Here is a 23,342-nt window from a genome sequence, read left to right as displayed (position 1 = left end):
GTACTGTTCCTCACTCTCCTGTCCCCTGGGCCTCCAAGGAGAGGCAGTGCCTGAAGGATGCAACACCATACTGATCAGAGGAGATGCAACTCCCAAGCACAGGCTGGCAGCCCCACTTCCCCAAAGGTGTGACCACATCCGAAGACCCTCTGCAGGCGTGAAAAGAAATGATCATGAGATCTCTTTGATATGGGCACAAAAAACCTCCACCTCCCAGCACGTGTCTGGGTGTGTAAGCAGAGGGGCTAGAGGGGTATTGTGTGGGTAGTTCCAGTTCCCTAAGATAGGACAGGGTGCATCCTCTGTGGAAAATAGAAGGAGAACTTGTTAGATGCTCCTCAACTCCACAGAAATACTGTGACATGCGAGTGCTTTGGGGCAAAATAGTGGGTAAAATGATAGTGGCAGGAAAAATAAAATTATACCTCCTAGAGAGGCAATGTGAGCATGTATATGACTGTTACTGCCTAAGGTCTGCTGGGATATCTCCTCACACAAGAATTCTGTGGGACGCAGAATGTGGCTGGGTGGTCTGGTCTCTCTGCATGCCTGATTCTCTGCCCTGGACCAGAGACCTCGAACCCACAGCAAAGATGCATGGACACCAGATCCCTATTCCAAATGTCACTCTTCTGGCCTCGGAGCCTGCACTTCTTCACTCATGCCAGTTGTAGCTATTGCCCACAGCTTTGCAAGTTATTTTTTATGCCTGTCTTTGCCACTAGATGTGTTTCTCCAGAATACAGTCTTATTTTATTTATCTCTGCATCTGCAGCAAGATGGATGGGTAGATGGATGGCTGGTTGAATGGATGGATAAGCCAGATCACCCAAGGCATATTATCTTCATCAATGCCACATCTTATGGAAAGAAATGAAATTAATAGTTACCAAAAACTACTCCAAGACAAGTATTGTTCTAGATGGTTTCTACATCTTATTTCAGTCACACAACTACTCCAAGAATTGAGTTTTATTTTTGACATCTTACAAATGAGAAACTAAGGATCAATAGCATTCTACCGACCCAAAGCCAGGTCTGTAGAATACTCCACATCCAGTATCCAAATGTATAACACTCTCTGTCAGTCATTTTTCAGATTATGAGTGCAATAAACATTTGTTGGGCACCTGCTTGGTGCCAGGCATCATGTCATGCATTGAAGATTCACAGACAAATCTGAAGTGGATTCAGGTGGAACTCTTTGGTAAGTAGGGGAAGAAACTCAGGCTCTCCAGGGACTCCACAGCCAGGAAAAGTCTGTCACATCAAAACACATGTAAATTGGTAGAGACATGTGGCTAGAGCAGAGGGAGGAGGCAGGCAAACTCTCTTTGAAAAAAACAAAAATGAGCAAAAGTGACAAAAACAACCATCTCAGCATCCTGGAAATTAACCAAAGATGTTCAACAATCTGAGAAGTATTTATGTATCAAAGACTGGAGTTTGAGTAAGAATAGCGGGCACCTGTGGCATTCTTGCCTAGGAAAGCACCCTCCTCCTCACCCTCCCCTGAGCTCTGTTGACATGAAGGTCCTGCTAGGGAAGGAAACAACATGAAGATCATCAAAGCTGTGGGTCAAAGGGGACTCACTTGATTTGGAGTGGTTGGTTATGCCACATCCAGCAGCAGTATCAGTAGAAGTGGTGCGCTCAGCAGGTGAGACCATGGAATGATTGGGGCAAGCATATACTTGGCTGAGGATGCGCACATACCCAATGAAGGCCAGAGAGGAGCCAACATAGCCACACACTCCTGGCCAGCCCTAAGGCTATGCTTGCTTATAGAATAGGTGGAAGATCCCACTGGAAAGCCAAAGCCAGAGCAGACTTCAAAATGACCTGAATTTTGAATGTGCTTTCCTACCTACACACAGATCCAATGGCAGAGAATGCAAGTCTTGAGGCTCAAGGTGCTTGAGCATGACCTCTGTCTAATCATTGGCAGACCATTAACCTACACAGACCTCTAAGAAGCAAGACATAAAAATAAAAACAAAAATTAAAGCTAAAATCTGAACCAACACAAAAGTGGTCATATACCACAGAAAAGACATATTTCACAGATTAGCCCAGGCAAGTTACTCAACAAACAAACAAACAAACAAACCAGTAACAACATCATCATTCAGGGGAAAAAATAAGCCTCAGAGTTGCTACAATACATTATCTAAAATGCCCTATTTTCAACAGAAAATTATGACACATCCAAAGAAACAAGAAAGCGTAATTCATACTCAAGAAAGAAAGCAATCAATAGAAACTATCTATGAGTCCTCAGACATTAGATACAGCAGACAAAAACTTCAAAGTAGCTCTTACAAATATGCTCAAAAACCTAAATAAAACCATTTTTAAATAACTAGAGAAAGTATAACAATAAGGAACAGAAAAATAGAGATCATCTCTTAAAAGACAGAAATTATTTTTAAAACTATATGTAAATTATGGAGTTGAAAAGAACAATAACTGAAATAAAAAACTCATTAGGGGAGCTTGACAGAAAATTCAAGATTGAAGAGAAAAAAAAACCAATGAATTTGAAGATAGATCAATGGAAATTATCATGTCCAAAGAACAGAGAAGAAGATTAAAGTAAAAGGCAACAGAACCTCAGAAATCCATTGATTAACATCAAGCACATCAACATACATGTGATAAAAAATTTCCAGATAGGAAAGAGAAAACGGGAAAGAAAAACATTTGAAAAATAATAATTTAAAACAGATCAAATTTAATGAGAAACATCAATCTGCACACATCCAAAAATCCCAATGAACCCCAACTAGGGTAATACAAGGAAATCCCCAACTAGATACATCATAGTCAAATGTTTAAGGACAAAGACAACATTTTCAATGCCACAAAACAAAAGAAAATAACATACAGAGAAACATCAACGTGACTAATATGACTTCTTTTCTGAAACAATGGAGTCCCAAAGGTAATGGAATGATATTCAAAGTGCTAAAAGAAACAAACTATCAACCAAGAATTCTATATGCAGTGAAATTATCCTATAAAAATGAAGACAAAATAAAAACATTCCTAGACAACCAAAGCCAGAGAATTTGTCACCAGCAAATCTGCATAAAATACAAACAAATACTAAAGAATGTTATTCAAGATGAAAAGAAATGACACCAGAAGGTAACTTGAAAACACAGGAAAAAAAATGAAAAGCATTGGAAATGGTAAATATATGGGTTAATATAAACAGTCTATGTCTTCTCTAACTTCCTTAAAAGTAATACAATTATATAAACTAATAACGCTGTATTGTTGAGTTTATATCATATATCAGTGTAATAAATCCATCATTAATAGCACAAAGGAGGGGTAAGGACATGCTCCATGGGGGAGAAGCCACTTGAACCACCCCATTAAAGCTGCGTAGGATATTAAAAGATGGAAACAGTGGGAAAAGCACTCCAGGCAAAGAGAATTGAATAATCAAAGGTGTGGAGATAGGAAAGACATGTTTGAAGAAGAGCAAGTTGTCTTACTTTAGAGCCTTGGTGATACAGAAGGTTAGAAAAGTCAACTGCAGGTAGCTAAGGAGGCCCATGGAAAGCCAAGCTAAGGAAATAGAACTGGGTTTTACCCAATTAAAGGGAACTTAGAGGGATTTGGGGTTTTGTTTTTAATTAGAAGAATTAGTTTTTCTAATGGGTGCCTCAGGAAGGATCTTTTGACTGCAGGCATTGGAATGGCACAGGCCCAGGATGGAGTAGGTACTGGATGAACAGGGCTCTGATGGCATTAGCACGGAAGAGTGAATGGGGGTGGGGCTGGTGTAAAGGAGGTCTCCTAGGAGCCCAACTGACTTATCTGTTTGGGCTGCTATAACAAAATGCTATAGAATAGCATTTTATAAGCAACAGAAATTTATGTCTCACAGTTCTAGAGGCTGAGAAGTCCAAGATCAAGGCACCAGCAGATTTAGAGACTGGTGAGGACCCACTTTCTGATTCATAGACAGCAAATTCTCCATGTGTCCTCATATGGTGGAAGGAGCAAGTTAGCTCTCTGGGGTCTCTTTTATAAGGTACTAATCCCATTCATGAAGCGGCCACTGTCATGACTGACTTAACTACCTCCCAAAGGCCCCAGCTATTACTACCATCACCTTTGAGGTTAAGTCATAAGCATATGAATTTTGGGGGATCACAATCAGACTACAGCACCACTGCAACAATGTGTGGGGATGTCTGTGATGTCCCCTTACTTTTATCCTTTCCCCAGCTCTCAAACTCTTTGGAAATGAGTTCAGCCAGGAAAAAGCAAAGGGGAATATCATTAAGTGGCAAACAACCCATATGAATAAAGAAATAAGAGAATTTAAATCCAGACTATGCCAGACACTATACCAATCACCCCAAGTTCCCTCATTTAGGCTGGAAAGGAATATTTTATTAAACCTATTTTACGGGGGGGGAAACTGAGGACACATTTCCTTAAGGTCATGCAGAGAGTAAGCCAAAGCAGGATTCAAATGATTGTGAGCCTGATTCAACATTCACACTCTTCTCATAGTTTCAGTCAGCTGTTTTGAGTGAGAGGGTGTTCACTCCAAAGAGTCAGCTTTTAAATCAAATACATCAGTGAAATAAGTAGAGGAAACCTTTTTATGATGTAGTCATCCCTGCCTCCTTTCAGGAATCTCTCATCCTACTGCCTCCATCCTTGTGAAGCCTCCCAGAAAGCAAAATACCTGAGCTCAGCAGTGTTCAGTGGTGAGCAACCTTGATACCTCCCACCTGTCCCACATACAGAGTTACAGGACATAAGCCTTTGAGAGGCAACAGTGACACTAGCAGCATGAGCAGCAGGTTGAACAACGGCCCTGGTACAGGAAACTCTGTTCCTCTAAGGCTTCCTGGCTGGGTCTGAACATGGCTGGGATAGGCAGAGCATCTAACCTAGGCTCTAGAGATGTCCTGGCTACTGCCTGCCACCCATATCAGAGCTTTTCCTGGAAACCAGGAAAACTCTCTGGAAGTGGTAGAAGCCACCAGTCCCACAGCAGCATCACTCAGTGCCCACTTCTTGATACACACAGCCTCTCCTGGTGGAATGAGGGTAGATGTAGCTGAAGAAGGGGGCTCTGAGAAGGAGGGAAACCACGGAAGGGGCGCATACCCCAGAAGAAGTCCCAAGATAGGGCAGGCATTGTGGTGCAAGACCCACCCTTCCTAATAACACCTGCATTGTTAAGTGACTGGCTGGAGACTGCTGTTACAGTGATGAGCCAATCCAGAAGTGAGCTGGAGGGTTATTGCAGCCAGGTCACTAAATCCCACCCTGTGCTGGAAGCGTCCCAGGAGACTCTTAAAGGGAGGAGTTGTCACACCTGTCACCAAAAGAGAGGCTGAGGGCCAGAGACCTCATATTTACAATGTGTACTAGTTCTGTGCTCTGTAAAATGGCACCCAGATTGCAACATTCTCACCAACTTCATAAAATACACTTTATTAGGATTGCGGTTCTGACTCAAACAACTTCATAAAATTTTCTTTCTTATGAAGTGGGTGCTGTTATATACTCACTTCTTTGAAAGACAGTTCAATTGCCAAGAGCTATATAATTAGGTATGGGCACTGAGAAACTATTTTTAAAGGATTAGGGCATACTTAGGCTATTTGTGCTGCTTTAATTTGAAGTTTCTAATGCATCTGAGAGCCAGATTGATTTTATTTGGCCGATACAGAGCTGTAAACAAAAAAAAATGCATTTTTGTCAACATTTAAAAATTGGGGATTTTTATCCAGTGAAAATCCAGAAGATGAGGCAATGCCCATATAGCTAGATGGGGCAGGAGTTCACCTATTCACAGGGTCCCCACCAGGCAACCTTACCTAGTTATGAAACCTATGGGCCCCCAGTAGGCATCTGGGTCTAGAGCACCTTCTGTAGGTCAACCACAAACATTAACACTGTCTACTACAGGCAAAGCCCTGGGCCAGGCACTATGGGGAACAAGGAAGTAAGCCCTGGGCCCTGTGCCGTAGTGATGTGTGCTGCCTGGGGAGACAGAGGGATGTATAGAAATAGCTGATTCAAGGAGGAATGCAAGTTGGGCACTAACAGAGGTGCCAAGTGGAGAGGAGTGTAGCAAAAAGAGATCTCTTACCAGGAGGCAGTGGAATAATGTGGCCCCATAAATAAATGCTAGCTCCCTGCTCCTGTCCCAGGACCTCATTGTGGGATGCCCCAGGGTCTCAGGGACTCCTTTAGGGGGTCTCAGTCCTAGCCCATCCTGAGCAAATCCTCATCAAGGCACATTCAGCCTTTCACTTGTTTGTTAAACAAATGGTACCTCTGGGGCATGCAGCAGAATCACCTAGAAACTTTTCCATTCCCCACCCAAAAAGGTACCATCATCTATGCAGTTGGGCTTCCTAATAGGGGACCTGGAAAACACTCAGCATGTGTCTGAGATCCATCCCCCATTACTCACCACCGTCCTGTCTTATGCCAGACCCTATCCCAGGGCACTGCCCCTCTCTCACTCCAGTCAGAGTCAGCCTGGCAGGAGGTCATGACTCAGTCTGGAGCACAGAATTGGGCACTCTCAGTCCTGTGCCTGAGGCATGGCACAGTAGGGCCTTCTCAGTGACCAAGGGCAGAGGCGCTTTCAGGACATGCCTACCCCTCTGCCTTTTAACCTGAGGCAGCTTAGCTCCTGTCAAACTGTCAAATTTCCTTCCCCAGGATTTGCTTTCTTCCATGCACATCTCACAGCAGTGAAAGATAACATAGCCAGAACCGCCAACAACAAAGGAACAAGGAACAGACTCTAAAAGTCCAGGTGAAGCTCAGATTAGTCATCTAACAATTACATGGAAATAAGCAGCAGCCAGTAACAAGCGTGGTAAGGGGCAGGGATGTGTCTGCTGAGCACAGTTACTATGCACACTTAGGACTGCAGAATTAGGAGGCAGTGAGGGAAGAAAGACAAGTCTGGTCCTTGGCCTGAACAGTTGCTTTCACATCCTGACCATGTAGATTTCCCTGTTAACTTCCCTGCATGTGTAAAATAGAAACAATATTTTGTGTTGTATATTGAGAATCAAATGAGGTAACATATGTAAAACACTTGATACAATGCCTAGCACATAGTAGGCAGTCGTGTACAAATATTTGTTCTTTTACCTGAATATTAATTGATGAATTAATGAATAAATATATAGTAGAAAAGAAATAATTTACTTGAACATGTTACAGACTGCTTCTAATTATTTTGTTCTTGATGCTTTTATTTGGATCTGCCTAGGGGTAGAACGTTTGCCTCCATTTTCTAGCTCCAAAGTTGCATTCTGGAAAGCAGTCTCTTTTTATTTACTTTTCTTGTAATTAGGGTACACTGCCACCAGGTGATGGTGGCTGCTCTGAGCTCATCACCAAACTTAAGACATGATTCGTCTTATTAATAGATCCAGATACACCCATGAATTTTCCAGATATTAATTTTCAAAGAGCAATAAAGGCTACATGTGATTGATTATAGTATTCTATTAAGCGAAGGATTTTTTAAGAGGAGGGTGCTAAGCAATTTTTCTCCCATGATTTTGAGCATAGCATGAGAGGATGTGGTTTTAAATTTGAGCATAATAGATGACAGATACTAGGAAGAAGTGACTGACCCACAGGATGATAAAATTTTAGTATAAACTGTTACAAGAATCCGTGGGGAAGACATTTGGGAGATGTCCTAAGAGCCAAAATGAGCCCAGGGAAGCTGTGAAGGGAGAAAATGCTGCAACAGGAAATCAAGAAGCCAAGGTTTCCTCTTGGCTCTGCTTCTAAAACACCATGAGACTTTGACCAGATTAGCAAATTTTCCTGTGCCTCAGTGTTCCTTCTACTCCTGCAGAAGAGGATGACAGATTAAATTATCTCTTATAGCCCCCGTGACCTCAACTAAAATGAATCTTACACCTTTTTCTGTTGCATCTGCCTGATCCTCTGTGGTGATGACAACTGCACCCAGACCAGAATCTCAGAAGGCTTGTTACATTTCTATGCAATGAGAAGCCTGACAATCCATGGGGCATGAGTGTGTTGGGGGCTTGAGCATGGCCCAAGACCCACGATTCCCTACAGCCTCCCATATAATCCTGGAGCTGAGCCCACCCAGGCAGCACTCCTGTTCCGCACTCCTCATACTCCTGCCCTCACCCCCTGCCTGTTCATAAGGTCCATCCAGGTACTGTCTCTTCTTTCTCTATGGCTACAAAATGTCCAGTGCCTGCTCTGGGGTCAGAGATAGGAGGTATGACTGTTTATCTAGAGTGCATCTTGAAAGAAATTGCATGAATGAGGCCACTCATTCTCCTCACCTTCTTTTTAAATTTTCCTTGCATAGAAACTGTTAAAAATTCCACCAAATAGCCCCCAAACACCTAGCTCTCTCATATTGGCTAATTTCCAATGTCTGGGGGCCAGAGCAGAGCATTCTTTTGGACTTTGTTCTTTGGCAAAGCATGCCTTTCTAGATATGTGCAAGAAAGCAAGGCCTAAAGAAGCCCCCAGCTAAGAATGCCTTTCTTCTCCCTACTAGAATGCAGCCCAGAGGGCACCCAGTCTCAGCAGCCCTACCCCTTCCCTGCACCAACAAGGTGTAGTTGCCCCCTCCCCGCCATCTCCCAGGACAGACAAGGGCACTCTGCAAAGCATCCTGGACTCAATGGGAACCATCCGATGGTCATCCTAGAGTTTCTAGAAACAACTTCTGCATCTATGTGAACCCAGCAAGATGACAATCAAGGATTCTTTGACAATAAACTGGATTTTAAGACATCCATGTTTAAAATTAATTTCAACTTAAAAAATATTAACTTGTTTTTTTGTAACCAAATAGATAAGCTGAAGTTTCAAGATAAAATCATGGAATAGAGGGTATACCTTTTAGTTATGTAGTGCTTAAAAGATTAGATTATTTTAATATTTTAAAGAGAAGATTTACAAATAGATCCCAATATGCACCTGATGCACTGGTTGCTCGTATTCTCCAGAGCTGGGCGAAGATCAGTCTTTAACTGCAGGGGACATCTTGGCAGCCAGCCGCGTGAACGACTAGCTATCATCCTTTTACAATATCAACTCCATGTGTCAAAGCTGAGAGTGAACATGTTAAGAGATGGATATTTGCTGATGCATAATTTTAAAATGTCATCCAAGTCAACTAAAGTCACTTATCTAAACTTATCAGAATATTAAAATGAAAACCAATAATAGTAGTCTATTCTATTGACAGAAAAACAATGTCTCCTTTCTTTAGACAAACTTATTCCAGATTAATCACTAGAGAATTAAAAAAGCAGGGGAGCTCCTATTTCTTTTCCGGTCAATGAATTAACAGGAAGAAGAAAGTAAATGTCAAAGTAGCTGCATAATGAAAGATCTTAAGTTTCCTATCTTGATTACATTTAAGCTGATTTGTATTTGTTGTTAATTTATAGAGCCTGTGTATCACATCTATAACTAAAATACTAACAGTGCATTTGTTAAAATGTGCTTCTGTTGAATGTAAATATTCATAATACATGAATATGTGATTTTAACCAAATACAATAATTTAAGTGTCTATTATTTCAGTTATCCGTTATTTACCTAATGAAGTGTAGTTTTTAAAACTTCACCAAATTATGTATCACGTCATATATACTTGTTCAATTGAAGATGGTTTGGCCTCTTAATTTATAAATATCTGCTTCAATTTGTGTTAATACATTAAATTCCTAAAAGATTACTATAGTTTCAGGTGCAAAATTAAAACTAGAAAATTAAGCAATTCTTTAAATGCACCTTTTAAAGCAAAAACTGCATCTGATTTATGGAAAACAAGGAGTTTAAATCCATTATTAAACTTAATTTTTTAATTGAGAAAACTGAGTATAATAGGTGTTTAAATCATGCCTTGCATTGACTGTTGCTGTCAAATCAGTCTGAGAATAATGGAATCTAATTGTGCCTTGAAGGGATGCTCAGTGTGTCCACCGTGGCCTCATGGGACTGGATGGCTGTGCCCAGCCAGATGCCCCGTGGATAGCTCTCCATGAGGGAGGGCCCATCCTCTCATTCTCTCCAGATACCCTTTGCCTTCACTTCTGCCGTCAAATGGAGTGTCCACAGAAGGCACAAACTACTGACTGTGATACAGCCTTTCACTAAAACCTTATTTATGAAGAAGCCTGCTGACTCTTGGTAGTGTGCCAGTCATTTCTATGTTTGGACCAAATGAGCTCCCATGCCTGAAGCCTCCAATCTATGACCAAAGGAGCACACAGTGCAGGGAAACAGGAGCCCTGGGGTACTGGTGAAGGAAATGACAATGTGGGGTCAAGGATGAATGAAGCCCTGGGAGCCCCGGAAATCTTGATACCCCTTTTCTGCTCACTTCCCCAGACCTCCTCCTCCCCACTCAGGCTATTCCCTTCACAGAGACACCCTCAAGGATCAGGGGTCTTTCCTCTCACTGCCAGCTCCAATGTATGTCCCACCTGGCTTGATAAATCAGATGCTGGAATAGGCTTCGAAGCCAGACTGCTCTGGGCTGGAATCTTGGCTCCCGCTTTTTTTAATTGCCTTGAGCAAATCACTTCGCCTCTCTGGGCTTCCAGGTCCTTACCTATAACTGGGGAAGCAGGGTTGTGGTCAAGATTCAAAACAATGCAAGTAAAGGCACTGGCACCATGCCTGGATGCACCATCCGCATCAGTAAATGTCATGTTCACACGTGCATATGCCTGTGTTCCTCACTACCAACCCCTCCACAGGGCTGAAAGTAGCAATCACGTGGGCTGGAATACAGAATCTGCTACCATTAAATGCTGTCCAGCTCAGGGCAGGCAAGGGGTCTCCAGTGTTCTGACTCCAGTCCCACTGGGATGGAACTTGTTTCTCTGGAGTTTCCACCACCTCCAATGCTGCATGCCAGCATTTCTCACCTCAGGCAACAGCTCTGCTAAAGCACTACAATTAGGAGTGACACACCTGCTCAGATGTTAACACAGCTACTCCTGCAGTTACCTGGCCTCTGACAGAATTGAGAACCTGATTCCCAGACGCCTTGTGGAAGCCAAGAAAGAGAGACTGCCAACCCATTACACCACAAGTCCAGCCAACCATGAGAGTGCGCCTCTAAATTACCCCCTGTTCACTTGACTGAGGAAGTAGCATTTGTTTTTATTTTCCAGGACAGACAGTCAATCACTCGTAGGTGACAGAAATAAAGATAAATACTACCCATTGAACTTTAAATCAAAATGCTAATCCCAGGCTGACTTCTCTGTCAAGGTCTGACACTGAAATAATTCAGCAGGCTTTGATTATGCCCAAAATTAATGCTCTGGTGGAGATTATGTCTATTAATCACAGATTCTGATGGCATAGCTGCTCATATTCATCTGCCGGAGACATCCAACACTGTTCCGATGGCCAGGAGACCTTCACCTGGATGCCCTCAACTTACGGATTACAAGCCAACCTCCAACGAGGAGTATGAGCCACAGGATCATAAGGTCATCTAAGAAGTAGCTGGAGGGGGCCATGTCATGAACATAAAAAGATGTCAAAGCAATGTTCTGTCTTTGATAAGGACCAAGCAACAGGAACTTGGGCTAGCCAACATGAGTCTCACAAAAGACACAAGGGTAGCCCCTGGGGATGACACCCAGCTGTGATGTCACACTGAAGACAAGACCAAATAGCCAGCAGTCATATTCCAAAAGACTATCCAGAGTCAGGAGTTTGTTTTGTGTGAGGGGGAACAATTTTTCTTAACTCTGGAGGTCTACTAGAGGGGAGAGTTAGGAATCCAGATCAGAAGATCACATGTGCTTTTGATCTCCAAACTGCTGCACTCCTGAAATCTCCCCTCAATCTGACCTCTCCTGCAACAAATATGTATTTATCACTTACTATTTACCAGGCTCTATTCTAGGCATTTGGGATGTGTCTGAACAAAACAGATCAAGGTCCTTGTTATGGGCTTGCATTCCAGGGAGTTTCAAAATCCCCCTGGTCCCTGGACCTTCTCATCTCCTGCCTAGATAGTCTTCCTCTCTGCTCTCTAGTTGGTCTAGTTAGTCTTTTTTTCCACCACACCCCATCTTAGCTGCCTCCCCTCCACCACCCAAGTGTCAGGGCAGCTTTCTTAAAGGTAAATTTGCCTAAAACCCTTTAGTGGCTCCCCTGCCTAAGGTTGAGAAACCATCCTCTTATCATGTTCTGGGGGCCTCCGTAACTATCTCTGCTTATTCCTCTATACTCAACTCAGCCCACTCCCCTAACAGCACATGGTGCTCCAGAAATACAGGGCAGACAGTAGAATCTCAGCACACACCATGCTGGGTGACCCTCTGCCCTTCTGTTGGCTGGTCACTTGCCAGGCACGCCCTTTATCCCTCATCCCTGCTCTTCACCTCCTCATGCCTGGAGACTCAGCCTCACAGGCAGCTCCTCCGGACACCCTCAAGCCTGGCCAGGCCCCACCCTGGGGCCCCACAGCATACTCTGCCTCCTTCAGTCCTGGCACCCATCACACTGAATTGTCATCACCTGCTCATTTGCTGGCTGCTCTTATCTCCCAAGAGACTGAACTCCATTTAGCCTGAAACAATGCTTTACACATTTTGTAGTCCCAGCACAGCGTCTGGAACATATTAGGTGCTCAGTGAAAGTTTACTATCCTGAACCAATCATGCCATAAAACCTAACCACTCTTTAGTACATTGTTTCCATGGGAAAATTGTGTTCCAAGTGCTGCCTGGCCTGTCGGGGACACAGCTCACCCACTCACAGTCCTAATGACAAGAACATGAGTTCATCCAGCACACTCTATCCTGGGCAGTCCTTCCCATCAAAGCAGAGGGCCTGGGGACGGGGGCAGGGTCAGGGTCAGTGTTGCACCCCCGGCAGACCAAAGCTAAGGAGTCTAGGTGGATTTGTCCCTAAGGCTTCACTTATGGGGGTGCTGAGAGTCTCATGGGACCCCAGGATGGCTTTTGCCTGATGTTGACTCATGGTCTCTAGGACATTATTCCTGAAGTTGAGCACACAGGGCTGGGATCAGGTCACCAAGGGCATGCCCTCCTGAAACTCAGACTTCCACCTGCAAATATTCAAGACTCTTCTTCTCCAACCAGAAAAAAATTCATTTATAAAGCACTTTTTAAAAAACAGCATTACTGGTCATTGCTAAGACCTAACCAATACCAGTACCTTCTAAAAGTGAGAATCACATAAACCATGAGTGATTGAACACAACATTAAATACGCTGAATTGCAGGGTTAGAAAGTTGTCTCCTTTTCAATTATTTGTGGTTCTCTGATTATGACAGAAGAAAGTTTCAGCTGGAGACTTGTATATCATTAGCTCTTCTCTACCACTTGCTAATTTCATTTTTAAGGAATTGAGAGCTGGTTTCAGACTCTGTCAAAAGTTAGAGTTCGATGACATCAACTTCATTGTCCACATGTTTATTGTCACTTTCAATTTGTGATAAGTGAGATTGTTTTCCATTGACAATGATGGAATCAAGTTTCCTTCTAAATGATGGAATCAAGGTATTTAAGGTTTTCAGTGAATTAAGGAAAAATATTACATAATAATGGTACAGTTTGTATGTAGGTAAGGGGGAACTCATAGCAGTGATACTTGGGTGACTGAAGCCAGAAGACAGAAGAGGAACCGCCATGAACAGGTCTCAGGGTGGTGCAAGGACTCAGACACCTTACTTGAAGGTTTGGAAGTTTAGTTGCCTCATGATCTGTCCCAGATTTCTTCTCAGTTCCGTTTGCCATTGCCTTTCTCCTAGCCTGGCTTTGGCTCCATTCTGTGAGGCTTTTGGTTACTCTCACAAACGCCCTTGTGCACCCCTGTTGAAGGCCCTCTACAGCCTTCCCAGCTCTGTCTTGCATGTTGATGTTGGGTTGTCAGATTCAGCAAGCAACAAACAACAGGACACCCAGTTGAATTTGAATTCCAGATAAACAATGAATAATTTTCTTAGAAAAAGTATGCCTCAAATATCGCATGCAATATGTCAATGTGTGTCCCACACAATATTTTGTGCTTAAAATACCTAAAACTAAAAAGTATCTATTGCTTACTTGGAATTCAGATTTAGTGGGCAATCCTGTATTTTATCCAGCAACCCCACCCTGCCATGATTCTGAACAATGCCGCTCTCACAAGACGTTGGCACAATTGGACGATTTCTGAAAGCATCATTGATACTTTTCTTTTTCAGAGTAGCAGCCCCACATTCTCTCAAGCATATCATAGAAATATCCAAACAGGTTCAGTTCTCCCTCAACAGGGTTGAACCAAGGAAGAATATAGAATCTCCTCTTTGAGAAATCAGAAAATCTCAGAAGCACATATTGCTTCTGTAACCAGAGAAAAAGGCAATAAATGTTATAAAACAGGGGACAGGGAGAAAATTTTCACAACCTACTCATCTGACAAAGGGCTAATATCCAGAATCTACAATGAACTCCAACAAATTTACAAGAAAAAAACAAACAACCCCATCAAAAAGTGGGCGAAGGACATGAACAGACACTTCTCAAAAGAAGACATTTATGCAGCCAAAAAACACATGAAAAAATGCTCACCATCACTGGCCATCAGAGAAATGCAAATCAAAACCACAATGAGATACCATCTCACACCAGTTAGAATGGCAATCATTAAAAAGTCAGGAAACAACAGGTGCTGGAGAGGATGTGGAGAAATAGGAACACTTTTACACTGTTGGTGGGACTGTAAACTAGTTCAACCCTTGTGGAAGTCAGTGTGGCGATTCCTCAGGGATCTAGAACTAGAAATTCCATTTGACCCAGCCATCCCATTACTGGGTATATACCCAAAGGACTAGAAATCATGCTGCTATAAAGACACATGCACACGTATGTTTATTGCGGCATTATTCACAATAGCAAAGACTTGGAACCAAACCAAATGTCCAACAATGATAGACTGGATTAAGAAAATGTGGCACATATACACCATGGAATACTATGCAGCCATAAAAAATGATGAGTTCATGTCCTTTGTAGGGACATGGATGAAATTGGAAATCATCATTCTCAGTAAACTATCGCAAGAACAAAAAACCAAACACCGCATATTCTCACTCATAGGTGGGAATCGAACAATGAGAACACATGGACACAGGAAGGGGAACATCACACTTCGGGGACTGTTGTGGGGTTGGGGGAGGGGGGAGGGATAGCATTGGGAGATATACCTAATGCTAGATGACGAGTTGGTGGGTGCAGCGCACCAGCATCGCACATGTATACATATGTAACTTACCTGCACGTTGCGCACATGTACCATAGAGCCTAAAGTATAATAATAATAATAATAATAATAATAATAAAACAGGGGACAAAAAGCTACCAGGCCAAGCCACAATGGCCTGAAGGCAGAGAAAGCAGCTGTCTTTCCATGTGCAGAGAAGCAATGTTTAGGAAAGTGAAGGGATCAAGAGTCAGCCTAACCAAAGGGGGGAAAAGGTCCTTGAGGACATGGCAGCAGCTTGTGGGAACTTCTATGGAGATGTTTGAAGGGAAGGAGGAGGCATCCGAGGGGTGGGATAGGCAGAAGCAAACTTCTATTACTTTTTTGGAATCAGATAGGGCAGAAAGGTCCCTAAATTTTGTGAACTTGAGGAAGGAAAGCTGGAGAAAGTGAGGATGAGAAAGGGTGAAAGGCCATGGCCCGAGAGTATCTGCTGGTTCCTAAGTCTGCCCAGCTGTGGGATTGGGCAGCTGTTCTAGAACTGTGGGATCAGAGTCCTGCTCAACAGGCCATAGCTCCCTTTGTGGGAATCTGTAATGCTGTGGGCCCACTCCTGGCCTCCCAGCTGCCCTCCTCTGCTCCAGGACAGGTTAGAGGCCACACTTGCAAGTGTTTTCAGAAATCTGGGAAGCAATTTGCCAGGGGCAAGACACTGGGTCCCAGTTATACTAATGAATGGCCCCCTTATGATTCATCTTCTCACCAGAGACTATTATGGAATTTCTTTATTGGAAGGGTTTAGGTGAAGCACTCTGGTTAGATGGAAGATGCTAGAAGCTACACATTCCTGGGAGTTTGCATGACAGTAGGAAGTCATTGTCCATTTCAAGAATGGAGAGAAAGCTGATGGAGGGTAGGAGGAGTTTAAAATCCCTTCCTCAAGGCTCTTGCTGAGGTTTCCACTTGGCATTCATCATCCAGGGCTTCTACCCTTTCTTTACTCAGTCTGTAGCACCCTCGTATCGAGGACAAAGGTGTCAGACTCTCCAGGGCAGAAGGCATTTCAGCATCTTATGGCCCACCAGACACCAGCCGGGAGGGCAAGGTTGCATCTGTGGCCCAAGGCCAGGCAGAGGTCAGGCCAGAAGGGAACCCTTGAACACGGTCATGCCCATCAGCCTGCCAAGGACTCCCAGAACACTCTCCTATACGTTTCGTTTTTGAGAGAGAAAAATAATAATAAGCACCCCCTTCCAAGGAAAGCTCATGCTTTTTGCTAGTGGCTTAAACCATGCTGCCTTTCTCTGAGTGCTTCCCTCACCTGCCATGCTCCTCGGCCCAGAACCCCATCTCCAGATCAAAATTCCCCAAAGCTCCCTGCAAAACTCCCCCACCATCCTCACGACAATGTGCATGTATGTTAATAAAAATTAAAATTTTAATTTAAAATATTTTTAAAGATAAAAGAGATCAGAAGAAATATCATTTTGCAATAAAGGCAATAGGAAAATTAGCAAAATATGACATGCTACGGGTGAGATAGCACTATAATAGTATTGTATGTGTGTTAATTCCCTGATTTTGATTATTGTACTGTGGCTAGGTAAGAGTTTTTATTGCTTTTAGGAAACAGACACTGAAGTAATTAGGAGTAAATGGGCATATGTCTGCAACTTATTGTCAATCGATTCTGAAAAGAACAATTACATGTATATATGGCACATATGTGTGCAAGGGAGGAATGAGCACAACGTGGTAAAATGCTAACGCTGGAGAAATGCAGGTGAAGGGCTGTATTAGCTTCCTGGGGCTGCTGTAACAAAGTACCACCAACTGGTGACTTTCACAACAGAGACTTATCTCACAGTTCTGGAGGCAGAAATCTGAAATCACGGTGTTGGCAGGGTTGGTTCTTTCTGAGGGCTGTGAGGCAGAATCTGTTCCAGGCCTCTCTCCTAGCTTCCGATGGTTTGCTGGCAATCTTTGGTGTTCTTTGGCTCACAGACGCATCAGTCTGATCTCTGCTGTCATGTTCTCATGGCGCGCTCCCTGCATGCATGTCTGTGTCCAAATTTCCCCTTTTTATAAGGACACCAGTCATGCTGGAATAGGGACCTATCCTATTCCAGTATGACCTCATCTTAATTTAACTGCTTATTCTGCACAGACCCTATTTCCAAATAAGGGCACATTCTGAAGTTCTGGAGATTAAGATTTTAACATACCTTTTTAGGGGGACACAATTCAATATTTAATAAGAATATACTGGAGTTGTTTGTAATATACTTCAAACTTTTCTCTAGGTCTGAAATTATTTCAAAATTAAAAGTTTTTTGCAAAGATAAACAGAAAGAAGCCCTAAGAAGGATTGAAGGGAAGGTGTGCAGGGGAGGAAAGCATTATTGAGGGGATGCCTTCTCAGAGACGCAGGGTTCTAAAAGCCCACCAGCAAGACAGCTTTTGAGAGGTACCGAGTTGCCTTCTCCTGATAGGTCGTCATGGCCCCAGGACAAAGAGAGTCCTCCACTCAACCACTCCCACCCCCAAAGTCTTACCTTGGAGAGGAAACTCTCATGATTTGGGTTGAAAACATGAATTTATTTTTTTCCCTCCAAAACAAGCTTGGAGCAGAGCACACTTGCCCAGCATCTCAATAGATGCTAGTGGTGGTTAATTAAAAGAATGTTGCTAAACAAAGACAGCTAAATAATTGTGTGTCTCACAGAATTTTATTCCTTAACTTGTATCTCTTAAAAATAGCACACTCCATATGAGAGTTTTTCTTTTATTCAAATCATGTCTAAGAAACAGCGCTTTTATACAGCAGTACTTCATCTACTCAGAGAAGGAAGGAGCCCCAGGAATTGGTTAGCATTCCCCAAAATAGGGTATGACCTGGGTGATCAGAGGGCCCCAACCCTGCCAGCCTCCTCCAGCTCATGTCTCAGCCACTCAGACCTCCTCCTTTATCACGTCCAGGGATGGGACCCTGCAGATACAGGAAATCTTGGAGTGGCATATTTTTAACTAGGAACTTCTCATACTTGAGAAGCATCACCAAACCAATCCAGGTGTCTATGCCCTGATTTGGTGCCCATACATGTCCAGGACTTCACTGAGCATCTCCAGGAAGCACCATTAGGCCCCTTCCCTGGCCTGCTGCCTCCTTCAATCCCCAAGTGTCCCTCAAAGGGCCATTCTCCATCCTCCATCCTTGCTAGTCACTCCCGGTCAACTGCAAAGAATGGAAATAGCACTAGGCAGAGCATCAGGTAGGGTCTTCACTTCTAGCTGTGCCCCAAACTCACTGCCTGACCCTGGGGCAGTAATTCAGCCACTTGGGATCTCAGGTTCCTGATCTGTAAAATGATAGATCGAGGCAGATGCTAGGAATTAACACGTATTTTTCAAGTATAGTGGCTCAACTAGGGACTAGGCTCCAAGAAAGCTCTAACTAACCAGGAAAAGAGCAAAAGGACAGTCTCTCAGCCTAAAATGCTCCATTTTTTCTCATCCCACTTGGGAAGCTGTGAGAACCATGCCAAACTTCTCATTACACTATATTCAAAGTCTATTAAGACTCCATGATCTTTTTTTGTTCCTACTCCCGCAGTGTTGGTTTTACCTACGTCCTTTGCTGCAGTGATTTTCATCAACCCTTCACCAAAAGCCCCAAATGCCAAACACGTGAATTTTGCACATTTTTTCCTACTTCGTGGAAACTATCCAATGGGCCAACTTCCCTCAATGGGGCACCACAAAAGAGAAGGCAGGAGTCCATAGCACAGGATCTCAAAGAAGGAAGCCACCCATGGACCAGGCAGTCTGGAAGGCTTCCTCAGTTCAGGAAAGTTTGAAATAGGCCAAAGGGTACAGAAGGGTTCAGATGGAAAGGGTGAAAAATGAGGGCAGAAAAAAAAGCATAAGCAAAGAGATGCTGGTGAGGAGAGAGGATTGCCCATCTGAGGAGCAGCCCAGCAAGACAATGAGGATGCCAGGCAGAGAGGCAGGCAATGCAAGGGGTGCGAACGAAAGGCTTTGCAGGTCGGTTTCTGCCAGCCAGCACCCACTCACCCTATTTTTCCTAACTGTCTTTGTACTCTTGATTTGCAATTTCACCCTCCCCATTCTCAGTCTCTGCCTTTAAAGTGCCACCTCCACCCCAGCTCCCCAGGGGAAGGAGCAGTCTAGGCCAAACAGTGAATTCTAGCCCCTACACATGTTGACTGGTTGAGAACTAAACATGCTACACACTGAAACTGGGATCAGTCAGAATGACCCTCAGGACTTGTGCAGGAACTACCAAGAAATTAGTCTCCCTGTTTCCGCTGTAGTCAGAACATAAACCTGATGACCATGATGGGAGAGCTTTAGGCTAACCCAGAGGAAGTGGGGCTGAAGACAGAGGAACAGTCCCAATAGCATCTTAAATGCAGTCATGCCCGAAACTAGTATTGCACAGTACTTTCAATCACAGAAGCCCATAAGGAGTGTGTGCGTGTGTGTGTGCACGCGCACCTGCGTGCGTCTGTTGATTTTGTTTCCTGTCACTCAAAACCAAAATAATTGTAATGGGAAGCTTAGATTATAGAGAAGAAGAAGCACTAGACTAAGGTGTTAGAGAAACCTGGCCAGATTCCAGCATTACCGTTTAGTAATTGTGTGAATCTGTAAGTAAGCCACTTAGGTTCCACAAACCTCCGTCTCCTCATCTATAAAATGGGCATAATAATTCATGAGTTGACTCATGTGAAAGTGCAAGCTCCTTGAGTAATGGAATCTGTGGCGTTTGTACTTGATGCAGGAGATGCTGCAGCGTTCTGAGCAGAGAACTCACTGGAGGGAAAATTATTCCAGGCCCTGTACAGGCAGGATGGGGCCAATGATCCCTGCCACCCAGGGAACCTATTGCATGCACTATGCTATCCAGGTTAAAAAGCGGTAAAATACCCCATGGATGTTGCGTCAGATGTTCAGAGAAGAGAGCTGAAGCATCTTTCACACTGTGTACCGTGCTCACCAGGGGATGCTGAATAAGAAGTCACCTATGCCACCCTGGCCTTTCCCCCCTACAAAAGAGAAAGATGACTCTTGCCCTCTTCCCTCGGGAATGGGACAAGAATTAACTATGAGCTCTACAAACTACTTTGTACTCCCTGTGGAAAAAGCTGTGGAAAAGCTGCTATATAGCTACAAGGGGGTGATTAATTTTATCTCTCTAAATGTCTCAGTATCATTTGTCAAAATGATGATTTATTATTTAGACAACCTTTATATTTCCAAGGGGCTTTAAAAATCATTTATAGTGGAGAATGAAATAAAACTGATTAGGGTCCTGAAAAACAGAAATGGTGAAGAAATGTACAAGGAACTAGGGGTTATTTATTCACAACCAGAGAAGGCAAATGAAGGACACAGCAAGATCCATCAACTATATGCAAAGCAGAACTGCTAAGGAGAGGCCCGTATCTTCCCCCATTCCCCCATATGATGATGGGAAAGAGAAACCGGAAAAGACAGCAATGTATCTGGACTGGTGTAGTCTAGACATCAAGCAGATAACAGGAAGACCTTCCTAATTGTATACTGGCTCTTAGCTCAGCATCTAAAAAACATTTTCAATTGCTTTTTTTTTTTTTTTTTTTTTTTTTTGAGATGGAGTCTCACTCTGTCATGCAGGCTGGAGTGCAGTGGCACAATCTCAGCTCACTGCAACCTCCACCTCCTGGATTCAAGCAATTCTAATGCCTCAGCCTCCAGAGTAGCTGGGATTACAGGTATGCGCCACCACACTCCGCTAATTTTTTTTTTTAGTAGAGACGGGGTTTCACTATATTGGCCAGGCTGGTCTCAAACTCCTGACCTCATGATCCACCTGCCTCAGCCTCCCAAAGTGCTGAGATTACAGGCGTGAGCCACCACACCTGGCCTCAATTGCCTTTTATAGATGATAGCTGAAGTAAAATAAAATGTAGAAAGACAATGCAGATATGGTAAAAGAAAGGCATCTTCAAGGAATGATAAAAGATGAGAAAGATAGTAGAAAACTGGGAGGGGGAAATTTAATCCTCTTTCAGGAAGAAAAGGATCGTGAAAGGATGCCATGAGCCAAACCATGGTGGATGAAGGAGATTGGAGTATACTAATATGCAGAGAAAGCATAGAAAGCTCCTGGAGGCAACATGGTTTGAGTAAGAACAAGCCCCACCAAACCTACTCCCTTTCCTTCTTGAAAATTTCCCTAGGACACAAGATCTCATGGTGTACCTAGATTTCAGCAAAGCACTTGCTGAAATGGACCATGTAGAGAACTGCAGGCCAGGGCGAGTACAAACTGATGAATTCACAGCTGGCAGAAAAATGGTACCCAAAGAGGGTCCAACAGAAGCAGCATCCCCTGTGGGATATTACTTCTGTCCTCTTTGGCATTTTTATCAGGCTTGGATGAAACCCTGCAAGGGACACTCATTCAATCTCAATTGCTGGGATGCTTGGCTAAACCCAACCAGATGAAATGAAAAGTTCTGCACACTTAGGTTCAAAACCATCCCATCAGAGCTACAATAGACCTGGCCTGATTGACATTTATGTCGCCAAACTGAAGACTAGCCGCCAAGCTTCTAAAACTGACAGACAGATGATAGTAACATCTCCAGCCTGCCTTCTTTAGGGCAGGATTCACCAAGAGGCAGGCCTGCACTGGCCATTCCCTTCCCATTATAGAGGTCTTCAGTCACATGCCAGGACTGTGACCACTGACCCTGGACCTGTCTGGGTTTTATCCTACATAGCAAATGCAAGGGACTGCTTGTGTTCCCGTTATCTATTGAGTGTAACAAATTACCCGTGAAATTTACTGGCTTGAGACAGTAATGTTTTATTAGCTCTTACAGTCCTGCAGGTTGGCTGGGCCCAGTTGGATAATTCTCACTTGGGGTGGCTCAGGAGGTTGCAGTCAGATGTTGGCAGGAGCTGCAGTCATCCAAAGCCTCTACTACTGCTTGATGCCAAAATGGTCCACTCACATGGCTGGCAGTTGGTGCTGGCTGTCAGCTGGAAGCTCACCTTGGGCTGTCAATTGAAGTACCCATACATGGCCTCTCCATGCATCTTACAACGTAGCAACTAGGTTCCCAGAGTGAGCATTCTAACAGCTAGAGTCCCTAGAGATCCAGGTAAAAGCTGTGAGGCTGCTTCTGACCTAGCTTTAAAAGTCCCAGACCATCACCTCTGCCACATTTCACTGATCAAGCAAGTCATCAAGTCCAATCCATACTTAAGGGGAGAAAAGTTAGACTCTAGGTCGGCAAGTTCCCATCACCAAAGAGCTTGTTGGATGGGAGATATCTGCTGTAGCACCTTTGAAAAATATAATTGGCCTCTGCTTTTGACAACAGGGAGCAATGTGATGAGAAGGATTCCAATTAGCAAAAGTATTGTCATCAGTTAGTGATGTGCTGCTGTGTGTCACACCCTAGGAACCCAGACCTAGGCCCTTCAAACCCAGTGTGCACCAACTGGCACTGTGCCCAGCATAGTCAACATCGAGTTTCTGCCTCCCGTTCTCCTTCCAGGGACCCACATGCCTCCCAGTACTTCACCCCCGACTGGCTCCACCTCATTGTCATCTCCACCCTGACATGCCATATCAATGGGAATTAACAGCCTCACCATGCTGGGCACACAAGAAACTACCACTTAGTCAACTGCAACAGCTAGGATTACCAAAAAAAAAAAAAAAAAAAAAAAAAAAAGGCATTATCCTTTTTGTAAACATTCAGAGAAAACTCAGAGAAATTGTATTTGTTTTTGATTATTCTGAGTTTGCAAGCTGAAGCATTCATGGTTCATAAAACCCATGTATTTGTTCCAAATGTCATTGCACTTCCCTTTGTGCAGCAGCAGATGCTGGGCAGGGGGAGGGCTGATGGAAGGCCTTCCGCATCTGTGCTAATAGATCATGTCTTACAGCCTCCCCACCTTGGCTCACCATTTCCCTGCTTTCTTCTCTCTTTGCTGTTGCAGGCATCTGTGACATCATAGCCTGCTGCCATGGAAACTGATGCTATCACAGACTTCTAACTTT

At 43.6% G+C, this 23,342-nt stretch overlaps 1 protein-coding gene across 2 annotated transcripts in view; it reads right to left on the bottom strand.

The window, feature by feature from the left end:
• EPHB1 (EPH receptor B1) overlaps positions 1–23,342 on the bottom strand; it is a 446,794-nt gene that overhangs the window by 394,870 nt on the left and 28,582 nt on the right. The window lies entirely within an intron of this gene.

The sequence above is a fragment of the Pongo abelii genome, chromosome 2, assembly GCF_028885655.2.
Source record: "Pongo abelii isolate AG06213 chromosome 2, NHGRI_mPonAbe1-v2.0_pri, whole genome shotgun sequence".
NCBI lineage: Eukaryota > Metazoa > Chordata > Mammalia > Primates > Hominidae > Pongo > Pongo abelii.
The sequence above is the reverse complement of the archived record's forward strand: the minus strand, read 5'-3'. Positions and strand labels throughout refer to the sequence as shown.